Below are 11,970 nucleotides of genomic sequence, written 5' to 3'. Positions count from 1 at the left end.
GAAGTCCCTGGAGAACTTGCCAGACTGGTACTGCAAGAAGAAAAGACTATACAGCCGCAGGAGGAGTCAAATGAAATCTAGGTACTGAAGTAGACAAGAAAATTACTGAGGAAAAATCAGGAGACAATATGGAATGATGAATGTCAAGAAGCTTTTGAAAAAATCAAGAAGTCTCTCCATGAACCTCCAATTCTGATGCCACCAATTGAAGGAGGACCTCTAATCATGTATTTAACCGTGTTAGAAAATTCAGTAGCGTGTGCGGGGGTAACATGACGAGTCTGGTCGAAAAGAGCATGCAATATACCACCTTAGCAAAAAGGTACCGACTGTGAAACAAGATATTCACAGCTCGAGAAAGCTTGTTGTGCTTTGGCCTGGGCTGCTCGCCGACTAAGACAGTATATGTTGAATCATACCGCTTCATCTTAAGATGGATTCTATCAAAGATCTATTTGAGAAACCTGTTGTCTCCTGAAAGAGCTATCACTGATAATGGTGCTAATCTGAACAACAAGATGATTACTGAACTCTGCACGCAGTTCAAAATAAAACACCATAATTCCGAAGTGGCGGCTTGGTAATAAAGCGTATCATTCTACCACAAGGTGATTCTAGAGGCAAATGGACTCCCACATACGAAGGGCCATTTGTAGTTAAGAAGGTATTCTCTGGTGGAGCCATGATACTTGCTACAATGGATGAAGAAGAATCCCCGCATCCCGTGAACACGAACATAGTTAAAAAAAAATACTACGCATGTACACCCGGCAAGTCGAAAACCTGAAAAGGCGGCTTGGGCAACAAGGGGTATCCTGGTGGACTGAAAACCTGAAAAGACGGTCCAGGAAAAAATTAGGGATTAAAGCGTATGACTATGTCCCGTTCTCGGTCAGCTTCACCCAAATCAAAGGGATTGAACAAGCCAGTCGCTTTTATCCGACAGCAGGAGATGAGAGGCTTGAAGACATAATGACAGTAGTGGAATTAAAATCGATGGGACTTGTTCTGCATAGCTTTCTCTTTGTTTTCTGGACGGCTTCCTCTTACTAGGATTTCTGTCTCCTTGTACTCAAATTGCCTGTTTATAGGCCCTCTTTCAAAGTCGATACCATTTCATCTTCCAAAAAGATGCTTTTGTTTTACTTTCTCTGTTTTGTTTGCATAAACGTCCATTGATTTAATTTGAATTGATATATGCATTTGAATATGATTGATGTTTACCGAAAAAACATGCATGAAATAGCAATAACAGTTACTGAAAGACTTTAGGGTCGAAGAAAAGGTCTAACCATGCTTTCCAACAAGTCCGGTTACAAATCCTGTTCCCCAACAAAAACTGGCTATTTCCAAAAGAGGTCGGCATCACCAGACAAACTGGTCATCTCTTCTATCCCCAGCCGGGCTCTGTTGAGTGTTTCCACCATCAGACAGAGATCAAGTACCCCCAGCTGAGAAAGGGTCATCGATACAAATATCTCCAACCAGAATATGGGGATTTATTTTTCCCCGGCAAAAGTTTCAGACACATAATCCATTCATGCATCATTTCGCATCATATACATGCATACAATGTTCGCATTTATTTCAGACGCATAATTCATTCATTACATCATTTCACAACATACGCATGCATACAATGTTCGCATTTATTTTCAGAGGCATAAAACATCTCATGCATCATGACATGGCATGAAGCTAACTTTATTTTTCAGGTTAATTATCCTCTTGATACAGTCAAAACAAAGATCCATTCAGACGGACATCTTTATCAATTACATTCAGGATTCAACTACATCTTTCAGATATACTCCATGTCAACATTCATTCTGACATCCTCCTAACGATGGCATCTATAAGCCCATCCCAGACATTTATTGCAAATACAACATATACAAATATCATCGGATATAGCCTAACGTACGGTTCATTCTGATTCAACCCAATATATGATTCCTTCAACTATTTCAAGACGGTCTAGCATACGACCCATTTGGATGTTCATCCCCTCAGATACGATCTCGCGTATGGTCCATTCTGATCTTTATTCCTCGGATACTACCTAGCGTACGGTACATTCTGACGTGTAGTCTAGCGTACGACTACCCCCTTCATCATCAGAAACAGCCTAACGGACGGCTCGTTCTGCAACTCAGATACGATCTAGCGTACGATCCATTCTGACCTCCAGCAACTCCAATACGGTCTAATGTACGACCCAGTTAGACCTTCATCTCCTCAGATGCTACCTAGTGTACGGTACATTTCTGAAGTGTAGTCTAGCGTACGACTACCCCTTTCATCATCAGATTCAGCCTAACGGACGGCTCATTCTGCTCCAATACGGTCTAATGTACGACCCAGTTAGACCTTCATCTCCTTAGATGCTACCTAGTGTACGATACATTTCTGAAGTGTAGTCTAGCGTACGACTACCCCTTTCATCATCAGATTCAGCCTAACAGACGGCTCATTCTGCTCCAATACGGTCTAATGTACGACCCAGTTAAACCTTCATCTCCTCAGATGCTACCTAGTGTACGGTACATTTCTGAAGTGTAGTCTAGCGTACGACTACCCCTTTCATCATCAGATTCAGCCTAATGGACGGCTCATTCTGCTCAGAGACGGTCTAATGTACGACCCAGTTAGACCTTCAAGTCCTCAGATGCTACCTAGTGTACGGTACATTTCTGAAGTGTAGTCTAGCGTACGACTACCCCTTTCATCATCAGATTCAGCCTAACGGACGACTCATTCTGCTCAGAGACGGTCTAATGTACGACCCAGTTAGACCTTCAAGTCCTCAGATGCTACCTAGTGTACGGTACATTTCTGAAGTGTAGTCTAGCGTACGACTACCCCTTTCATCATCAGATTCAGCCTAACGGACGACTCATTCTGCTCAGAGACGGTCTAATGTACGACCCAGTTAGACCTTCAAGTCCTCAGATGCTACCTAGCGTACGGTACATTTCTGAAGCGTAGTCTAGCGTACGACTACCCCTTTCATCATCAGATTCAGCCTAACGGACGGCCCTTCTGCTACTCAGACACGATCTAGCATACGATCCGGTCTAATCTTCCATCCCCAGTGAAGTCACCCGCTTAATGGATAACTCATTCTGCTATTCAGATACGGTCTAGCTATGATCCATTCTGACCCCTTATCCCCAGCAGCGTATAACACACTCTGACTCCCCAGCGAAGTCGACAGCATAATGGATGACTCATTATACGGTCTAGCGTATGACCCGGTGTGGCACCCAGGTCTGCAAATTGGTCTGATGTGCGATGCAATCTGAAGCTCTCATCATCAAACTTCCTGGATGGCATCTTTAAGCCCATCTCCACCAAGACTAACTGTTGATTAACAAGTGCAAATTTTTGGGGCATTCTAGTGTTCAATAATCTTCCACCTCCAGACCACGAATGGCGTACATACCATTCTAACTCTCTCGGTTCAAGAATATTGAACAGGGGCAGCTGTCATACCCCAAAATTTGCCCGTTGATATTACAGGGCATTTCTAAGGCACTCTAACTCATTTTGCAAGGCATTGATCTTAAAGGAACAAAGACCCAGCTCACAGGTGGCCAAATCCAGAAAATGGCCCAAACTGGCCTGCTCGCTAGGCGAGCAAAACCTTCGCCTAGCGAACCCTTCGCTACAATACTCGCCTAGCGAAGCTTGCGAATATCAGAATTTTCGGGCTTCATTCTGAGCCCATTAGATCACCACAATCACTATAAATACCGATACTTCAGTCACGAAAATAGACAGACGAAGACGGATAGAAACCCTGACATAGAAACCCTGGAGACCAACTCAGAGAATTCCGAGTAAAGAAACCCTGAAGGCCGCTCATCCGCACCAAGGTTGCCTCCGCCCAATTCGACCCGATTTGCCAATCCAAAGCTGCAATTCCATTGCAAACAGGTTTGCGCATCACTACTGTTTTATGCTTTTAATCGGTAATCGCTACATACATAAGGCATCATGATTAAATTTTCGGATATGTAATTTGATTTCACATGTGAATTTAAGTACGTCTGAATATCCTGAATGTTTGTCCATGCTATTCCTGTAATTAAATGCCATAAAGTTCAGGGTGCCGGAGATCATGCTGCTATCAAACTCAAAACCCGTAGCAGCTCGCTAGCACATCGCTAAGCGAGCCTGTAGCGAGCACTCGCTAAGCCTTCGCTAGGCAAAGTAGGAGCGAACGAGACAGTGGCTGTTTTGTTTCTTTTCTGTTCTGCCTTATGTTTATCTAATCAAGATTTATTATAATTCTGCATTATTTGGCCTGACTTTATGACTGTTGTGTTTATTTTGTGGTGCAATTTTCAATTGTACTTTATCTCGATGTTCTAACCCGTGTGCTGAATTGTGTAAAGGCTTACATATTCCCGAGGAAACGGCCGGCTAGGTATTCCACTTTATATGTGGGATACCCTTATGGAGATGGATTCTGAATTACTTAATTTTAATGTGGAGATTCATCCTAAATTACCTAGCTGATTTTAATGTATTGATTTCATCGATTTTAATGTGGACCTAATTACTTAATCGATTATGGTTGTCTAATTAATTGTAAAACTTTGCCTTTAAATATGCGATCTTGGACCTCTCTTTGTTACCCTACGATATTACGGTATTATGGTCATGTCCCGCGAATGTGGGGATGCACTTAGCAAAGACCCTTCGGTTAAATCATCATAGTCCCTCGAATGTTGCCTTTGTCCCTCGATGACCCTTCGGTATAGCCTACGGTTAAATGATGATCGTCCCTTCGAATGCTAAGGTATCCTCACAAATGTTGCCTTCAATGACCAATCGATGACCCTACGATGACCCTTTTACATCCAAAGGATAAAACTACTTACTTCTCAATAGTAAGGACAGTTTTACCCTCATAAGGATAGGAAATGCCCATAAAGACCTTGGGTAGGTATAACTCCTAAATGCTTGCTCACAACTAAAACTACTTTTCACACCTCACACTTTTCAAAACCTCCATTAGAAAATCACCACTTGGCATACATTCGTACTAGAATCATTGTCAAGTTATATTTTTCTAAATAACTTTCAAAATTAAACGAGATAACCGCTTTGTATACATTCATACAAGAATCATTACAAAGTTAAATTCTCTTTTCAAAACATTTTCTAAACAATTCACAACCACTTTTTCCAGACAAACATAAGTGATCAAGCAATTAAGAGCCCATGGATAACCATGGATACAAAGGGTGCTAACACCTTCCCTTTGTATAATGTACCTCCCGAACCCAAAATCTAAATTAAGGTCTTTCCTGTTCTTTTCCGCCTTTCCTTATTGGATGAAAGAAAAGTCGGTGGCGACTCTTGCTATCCGCGACATTTGCTTTACAAAGCAAAAACACATCAAAGTCAGTTCACCGTATGACAGTACCCAAGTCTAAGTGAACGTTAAAATATTTCGGAGATGCATCTACAAAAGAATGATGGAGATGCATAGTCGAATAGCCGCATGACACGCTAGCAGATGAGGAGCAGTGCGACGTGATCCGCAGGCCAACCATCTAGAGTATAACACTATCTCGTCAAATGGTCACGTCTCATGGTAATCGACATAGTTGTTGAAGTGCATATCATCGACAACCAAATAGTCAAAATACACTATGAACGACTTAGTCGCCTGGCTCCCTCTGAGCCGGGAAAATGCAGTAGCACGCGACATATCCTCATAGTAAGTCGGTACACCCGCCCAACCGGAGATGCGCGGGAAGTGTTGGAGGATCCAAGCTTGAAAAGTTTGGAATCCAGTAATGTCGTTGTAAAGATGAAACATAAATGATACAAAAAGATTAAAATATCAAAAAAATATTATTGTCAGTAGTGTGATGCTACCTGTGACCAACTTCGTCTTCCACCTACAACCCTCTGATAACTTCAAGTACAAGTATACCAAACAAGTGAACCCCCAGTTGTACACATGGATCCGCTTGAAATCCTGACAGTATCGTAGGCAGATGACATATGTATAAGTGACACTTTTGTCCATAAAAATCAGAGTGCCAATCAAATATAGCTGACATGCTCTCATAACATGCGTTATGTGGAGTCCAACCTACTCGACATCACCTGTAGCCTGATGTGCTCTCTAGAGCTCATATATATATATATATATATATATACTTTTTTCAAGTATTCAAATCTAACATGAGCCCCCATGATCCTATCCAACTCATCCTTCGTCTCTGTTGGATTAATCCCTAGATAGTCTACTATCATCTCGAGTGCCTCGTCTTTGGTAATCCTCATATGATCTAGGAGTCTCCCCATGATCGGAATATGTATCAAACATGAGACATCATTGAGTATGATACATCTCACCAAGCGGGAGGTGAAATGACGAGGTCTCTAAGTGTCATCTCTCCACGAATGCATTAATCATCCCATGGATGGCCGTAGTATAACCGGTCATGCACAAGTCCTTCATCCCAGATAGGGACAAAGCTGCCTGAAACTAATCCTCATTTGGCTAAGACAAGCCAATAATCTTCCTCCCGTAGTTAATAAACTTCAACGGATCACAGTCTTGTAGAAAATAAAAATCAATGTTAGAAACTTGTCAATTAAAATAAAAGTAAACTAAAAATAATGAATCCAACTAATGCTACCTCTCTGTCCCAGATATGTCTGATAGTATGGTCTTGGTACACAGGTAGTAGTGACAATTGTACAAGATCTCCTCAAAATGCCTCTAGCTTAGCATCCCGAACAACCTCGCCATCCATATGTAACAACCCGTATAATATATATCTAGAATACTACCATATAAATGTGATTTTTTTTTACAGACACAACATAAGAGCCTAATGGCATCATTATATACACATGTCCAACATAAAATACATCTATAACATATGTTATACACTTGTGCCTAAAATAAAATCTAAGAACTATGTACAATATCTTCATTGTACACAAATCCACATAAGAATATCACAATAGTCAGAAACCTTCGAAACACCATATATCAACTTCTCTTGAATTAAACCTGCAACGAATATCTGAAAAATAACAACAATATTGGGGTGAGATAACAATCTCAGTGAGTTCCTTTATCTTATGGGTTCACTCGACTCTACAAAGTTTCTAATCGATTCCTAACTCAAGTCTTCATCTTGTTACTTGTGTATCTCTCACACAACATAACCACGACTTAATTTCTAAAGGATATTCACAATGTATGGAAACATGTCACTAAGTTCTCATAACTCAAACAATCACTATTCATATTCACGAAACATTGATCCCCGCCTGGGCCTACGTCTAGGTCAAGCTCGATTCACACATGCTCAAATGATTGAATTTTACGGTGGATATCAATCCCTTTATAAGACTCAAACTCAGTTCAATCGACCATCTCTCGTATGAGACTCTAACCCACTTTGAGTATCTTTCATCGTATATGACTCTAATCCACTTAGGTGTCAAACTTTCTCCCATGTCTGCCATGGTTGGGAGTCAAACCCATTTGGGGCACTAATCATTGGTGCCACATCCTATTTTCCTGCTTTACATAAGCATCTCAAAAAGGAGATGTGCACCCTCAAGGGATAACTATCTGAATACAAGATTAGGTCTCAACATGAATAAGACTTTCGGAGCAAGACTCCTCACCAAATAGGAATATTAGAACAATTGTTCCTCACCAAATATTAAACCAACTCTCATGGTATTCATTAAATACTAGGTGTTTATCTTCATTCATTCACATATTATTCCACATGTTCCATACAAATCATATTGATTCATTAATCAATGACTACTTGTCTGTGATACACACCGAGGTACCTCTGCATCCAAGCATCACCACTTAAGTCATTTCACAACCTAATTTATCTTTCTAAGTCATTATTCTAGTTATACTCCTAAGGTTTCCACACTCATCATCATAAAGTTTTAATCATGTTATTACATAAACCACACAACAACAATTCACAATATAAAGCATGCATCATGATATAATTCATAACCTACACAAGGCACACATGGTAACATAACATATTAAAAACCATCAGCAAGGTCATCACACAACCCGCCACAATCTAACTTATTCCACTTCCAAGTCTCAACAATTGAAGCCACAATTTATCATAGGAAACAATCATGGAACACAACCATATAACATACATGATAGTATATCATCACTATCCTATCCATCATTGGCATATATCCATGTTAACAATTTACTATCTAATATAGCATTTAAATTTATTTCCAATGCATCCGACCGTGCGTCAAACGGAGTTACGAAACTCAAGTTACATCACACAATACAAAGGGAAAAAGACAAAAACGAGTCAGCCGCACTAAGCGTCATCAGTGTTGGAAAGTTGCCCAAAAAGTGGATGATCCTAAATCTCATGATTTTTACACCCCAAATCATCAATAAACATGTAGAACAACAAGATTAACCAAGTTTACTCTTTACTCAGACAACAACATAATTCCACCATTTTATTTGTAACATGAACATAATCTCAATCCAACAACAACACTACCATCAATATAATGGATTATACAAAACAACAACACTACCATCTACGAGACAACACTTTCAAGGATCTTTAAGCAATCTAGGATGTAACCGCGAGTTTCCATACTACTCATAGAGTCTCACAATATTGTCACACATCTGGAGATAATATTGCACTTCCCATTCAAAATCATTCATCTCAAACATCATGCTCTATTTCCCCGTTTACTAATGAATTTGTTAAACAAAACAAGTTTCTATTAATACTTAAAGGATCAAACTCGAAAATATCTTGGAACATATTTGTGTAAATTATGACTTTTGAACATGTTGTTATCGAAATCGAAATGCAGTGTTTGAAAGATAATGATCTGAACTTGAGTGAAATCGAAACATAAAAGCTTTGCAAATAAAGTGACTGAAATCAAAACTTGGAGACTTTAAAGGTAAAAATGACAGAAAGTAACTTAAATTCAAAAATGACTTGAATGTAAAGTGCTTGAAATTTATAAATGTAGAACGCATATGTACATATTTCCTCACTCGTTTCTCAACACACAAATACTTTGAGTTTACATGATTTTTAGTACAATTATGGACCCATACAACATAAGCAGGCATCTACTTATATACTAGTATGAAATAACTACTCACAACGATCGACTAGACACATCGTGTCACATTTCACCTCCATGCAACTGTTATCTTTGACTTACTTCCACGTGTTTCTGAATAACCACCCGATTCTATTGAAATCTATCTCATTCGACTAATCAAAATAACCAACTCAAACATTGGAAATTTCACTAAGTCCAGACTCCACAAAGACTTCTTTATTCTTACTACAAGATTCGACCAATAAACTGCCAAACCATCCTTCGACGGGTTGAAATGTATAAACTCATCTTATGATATCGACTGTCGATGTTTAACTCCAAACCTCACCATGACATGTCCTTGTGTCTTACTTACCATTAATGTCCATGTCGAAAATTCGAGGTAATAAATTATCCCTCAAAATGCCATATTTCGATTTAGATCAGAAAAGAGAAAGGTGGCATTTTTTAGCATATTTTCCACACTATTTCAACTTCATCGCTGGCATCATCTTCATCATTTCTAATTTACCGCGCGTTATCATTTTCCAAGAATCTCATAATTACTCCTATTTTCCAAGAAAACATGAATGTGCACATCTTCAATAATTGCTTCATTCACATCAATGTTGCTACTTCGTAATCCACGAAATTGCTCCATTATCTCCACGTGCATGCCATGTGTATGATTCTAACAAGACATTGATACTATAAATAACCAGCTCCATTCTTCTTCTCATTTTCTTCACTAACGCATCTCTTTGACCTTCTTGTGCAAAAAAACCCTTCACTTTCTCTTGCAAAAAAGCTACTAACTTCAACAATAATAGCCAAAGCTTTAACTCCAAAGTTTGACACTAGGAAGAATCCTTTGGCATTCACGATTTTCCCATTAGAAAAAAATTAAGGTAGGGTTTTCGTACTTGAACCACCATTGCTAAAGGAAAACATCTCCAACTGGGTGAACCAGGTACTTATCCCTTTTTCTTTGTCTAGCAAACTCTTTGCACTCTTAGGGCCTTACCCAACTACAAAGTCGCATTCTGGGAAAGTTAAGAACTTATTCAGGTTTCCCAATTACAATGCCTTTTGCGTTCGAAGAATGCACTCTCGAAGATTACCTTCGGCCCAGGATAAAGATTACCTTGCTTGGCTCGGCAAAGTTCAGCTCTAAAGAAAGTAACAATGGCAAGAATTAGGTATCTATGACATGATCAAAATCTCTAGAACTGGACCTAGATACAATCCAGCCATGTTATTAGCGTCAATATTTTTCTGGGAAGGTTCAACCAACACCTTACAATTCCCTTGTGGTATGTTAACACCAACTTCATTCGATTTGGCAGCCATTAAAAGACTAAACCCTCTAGGCAAAAACTTTGCTCTGACCTTAGAGACAACCAATGAATTTTTCATCATTGATAATCACGACAAGAAAACTACAGAAGCCTCTGACCAGGAGCACATTGCCTGTTTAACCCTTTGGCTTTCCTACTACGTTTTCTGCTCCAATTACTTACAAGTAACTAAGAAATTCGTACCTTTAGCTATTCAGCTTCATGAGGGTCGAAATACCTCATTAAGTAAATTCTTATTGGCTAACATTTATCAATCACTTGGTGAAACTTCCTACAAGCTGAAACACCTTCATGAGACTAACAAATCGTTTATGCTTTTTGGTCCCTTATGACTTCTATAACCTAGCTAAGCGCCACATTTAAGCCCAAACTTCAAATAACTGAATCCCAATCTTTGATATAACAAACTAGTTGCAGGCCCATCGAAGGAACAAGGCTTGCTTTAACCACTCCTTATGACACCCCATCAAGAATCACATTTATGAAATACATAGAGCTATTTTTCGAGCCGACCACCTTTGTTTCGACCATGGATCCTTTCCTGGACCGATGCGTTGGCCCATCTTGGTTCAGAAATAGATTTCTTGGTGTATCTCCCTTAGTCGCTGCCATGTCGAATTCCGTCTGGGCGGTTTTCATGGATGTTATAATATTTCCTTTATAAGTGAACATGATAGTCCATGATGTCAAAAGTTATAGTGAATGATCTTTCCAAAATGAAATTATACACGCTTTGTCACAAGACAACTAAGAATTGTAGGTCTATTTTCCTAGTGTCTACTCCTTCCCTGAAGGTGACCGTGAACTCCACGAAGCCCCCAGGGTGGTTCTGAATTCAATTAAAGGCTTGGGGGTTAGAGCCCGTATAAGGAGACAACTTCTCCTTCTTCTATCTCAGCTTCTCAAAGAGTTCGACATACATAACATCACATGAGCTTCCCTTTTTAATGAGAGTTCTTGAAAGTTTGAAGTTTTCCATGGTTGCTATTATAAATAGGGGAGAAATAACATTGGGGATCTTGCTTACCTTCTCGCTATATTTAAATTCGAGGATTGGTCTCATTGGTTTCTGTTTAGTTCTTGTATGCCCTTTTTTTTTACTGCCATCAGCTCAATAATTTTCCTCTTAAATGTCCCCTTATACGGTGTCTCCGGGAAGGGAAAATCTCTATTTATGAATGCAATGGATTTCTCCTTCCTTCTTTGATCTTCTTTTCATCACCGCTGTTATTTCTTATTCTTCTTTTTCCTTCGCGGCAACCTCAATAGTCTTTTTTGGTGATTACTTATTTTGGAGAGGGGACCACTTCTTTTGTGGTGGGTCATCATGCCTCCTAGATTCTCTGGATGAGCCATGTTATCTTCTCACAATCGTCCTTTCTAGCGTCCTCTTGGGCATACTGGCTCAATCTCCTTTTTTTCTTTTTAATTCCTCGATGACGTCCTTTAGATGGACATATTCGTTCATATTATACCCATGACT

Source organism: Lathyrus oleraceus, chromosome 2 (genome assembly GCF_024323335.1).
Source record: "Lathyrus oleraceus cultivar Zhongwan6 chromosome 2, CAAS_Psat_ZW6_1.0, whole genome shotgun sequence".
Lineage (NCBI taxonomy): Eukaryota > Viridiplantae > Streptophyta > Magnoliopsida > Fabales > Fabaceae > Lathyrus > Lathyrus oleraceus.
Note: the sequence above shows the minus strand (reverse complement) of the source record.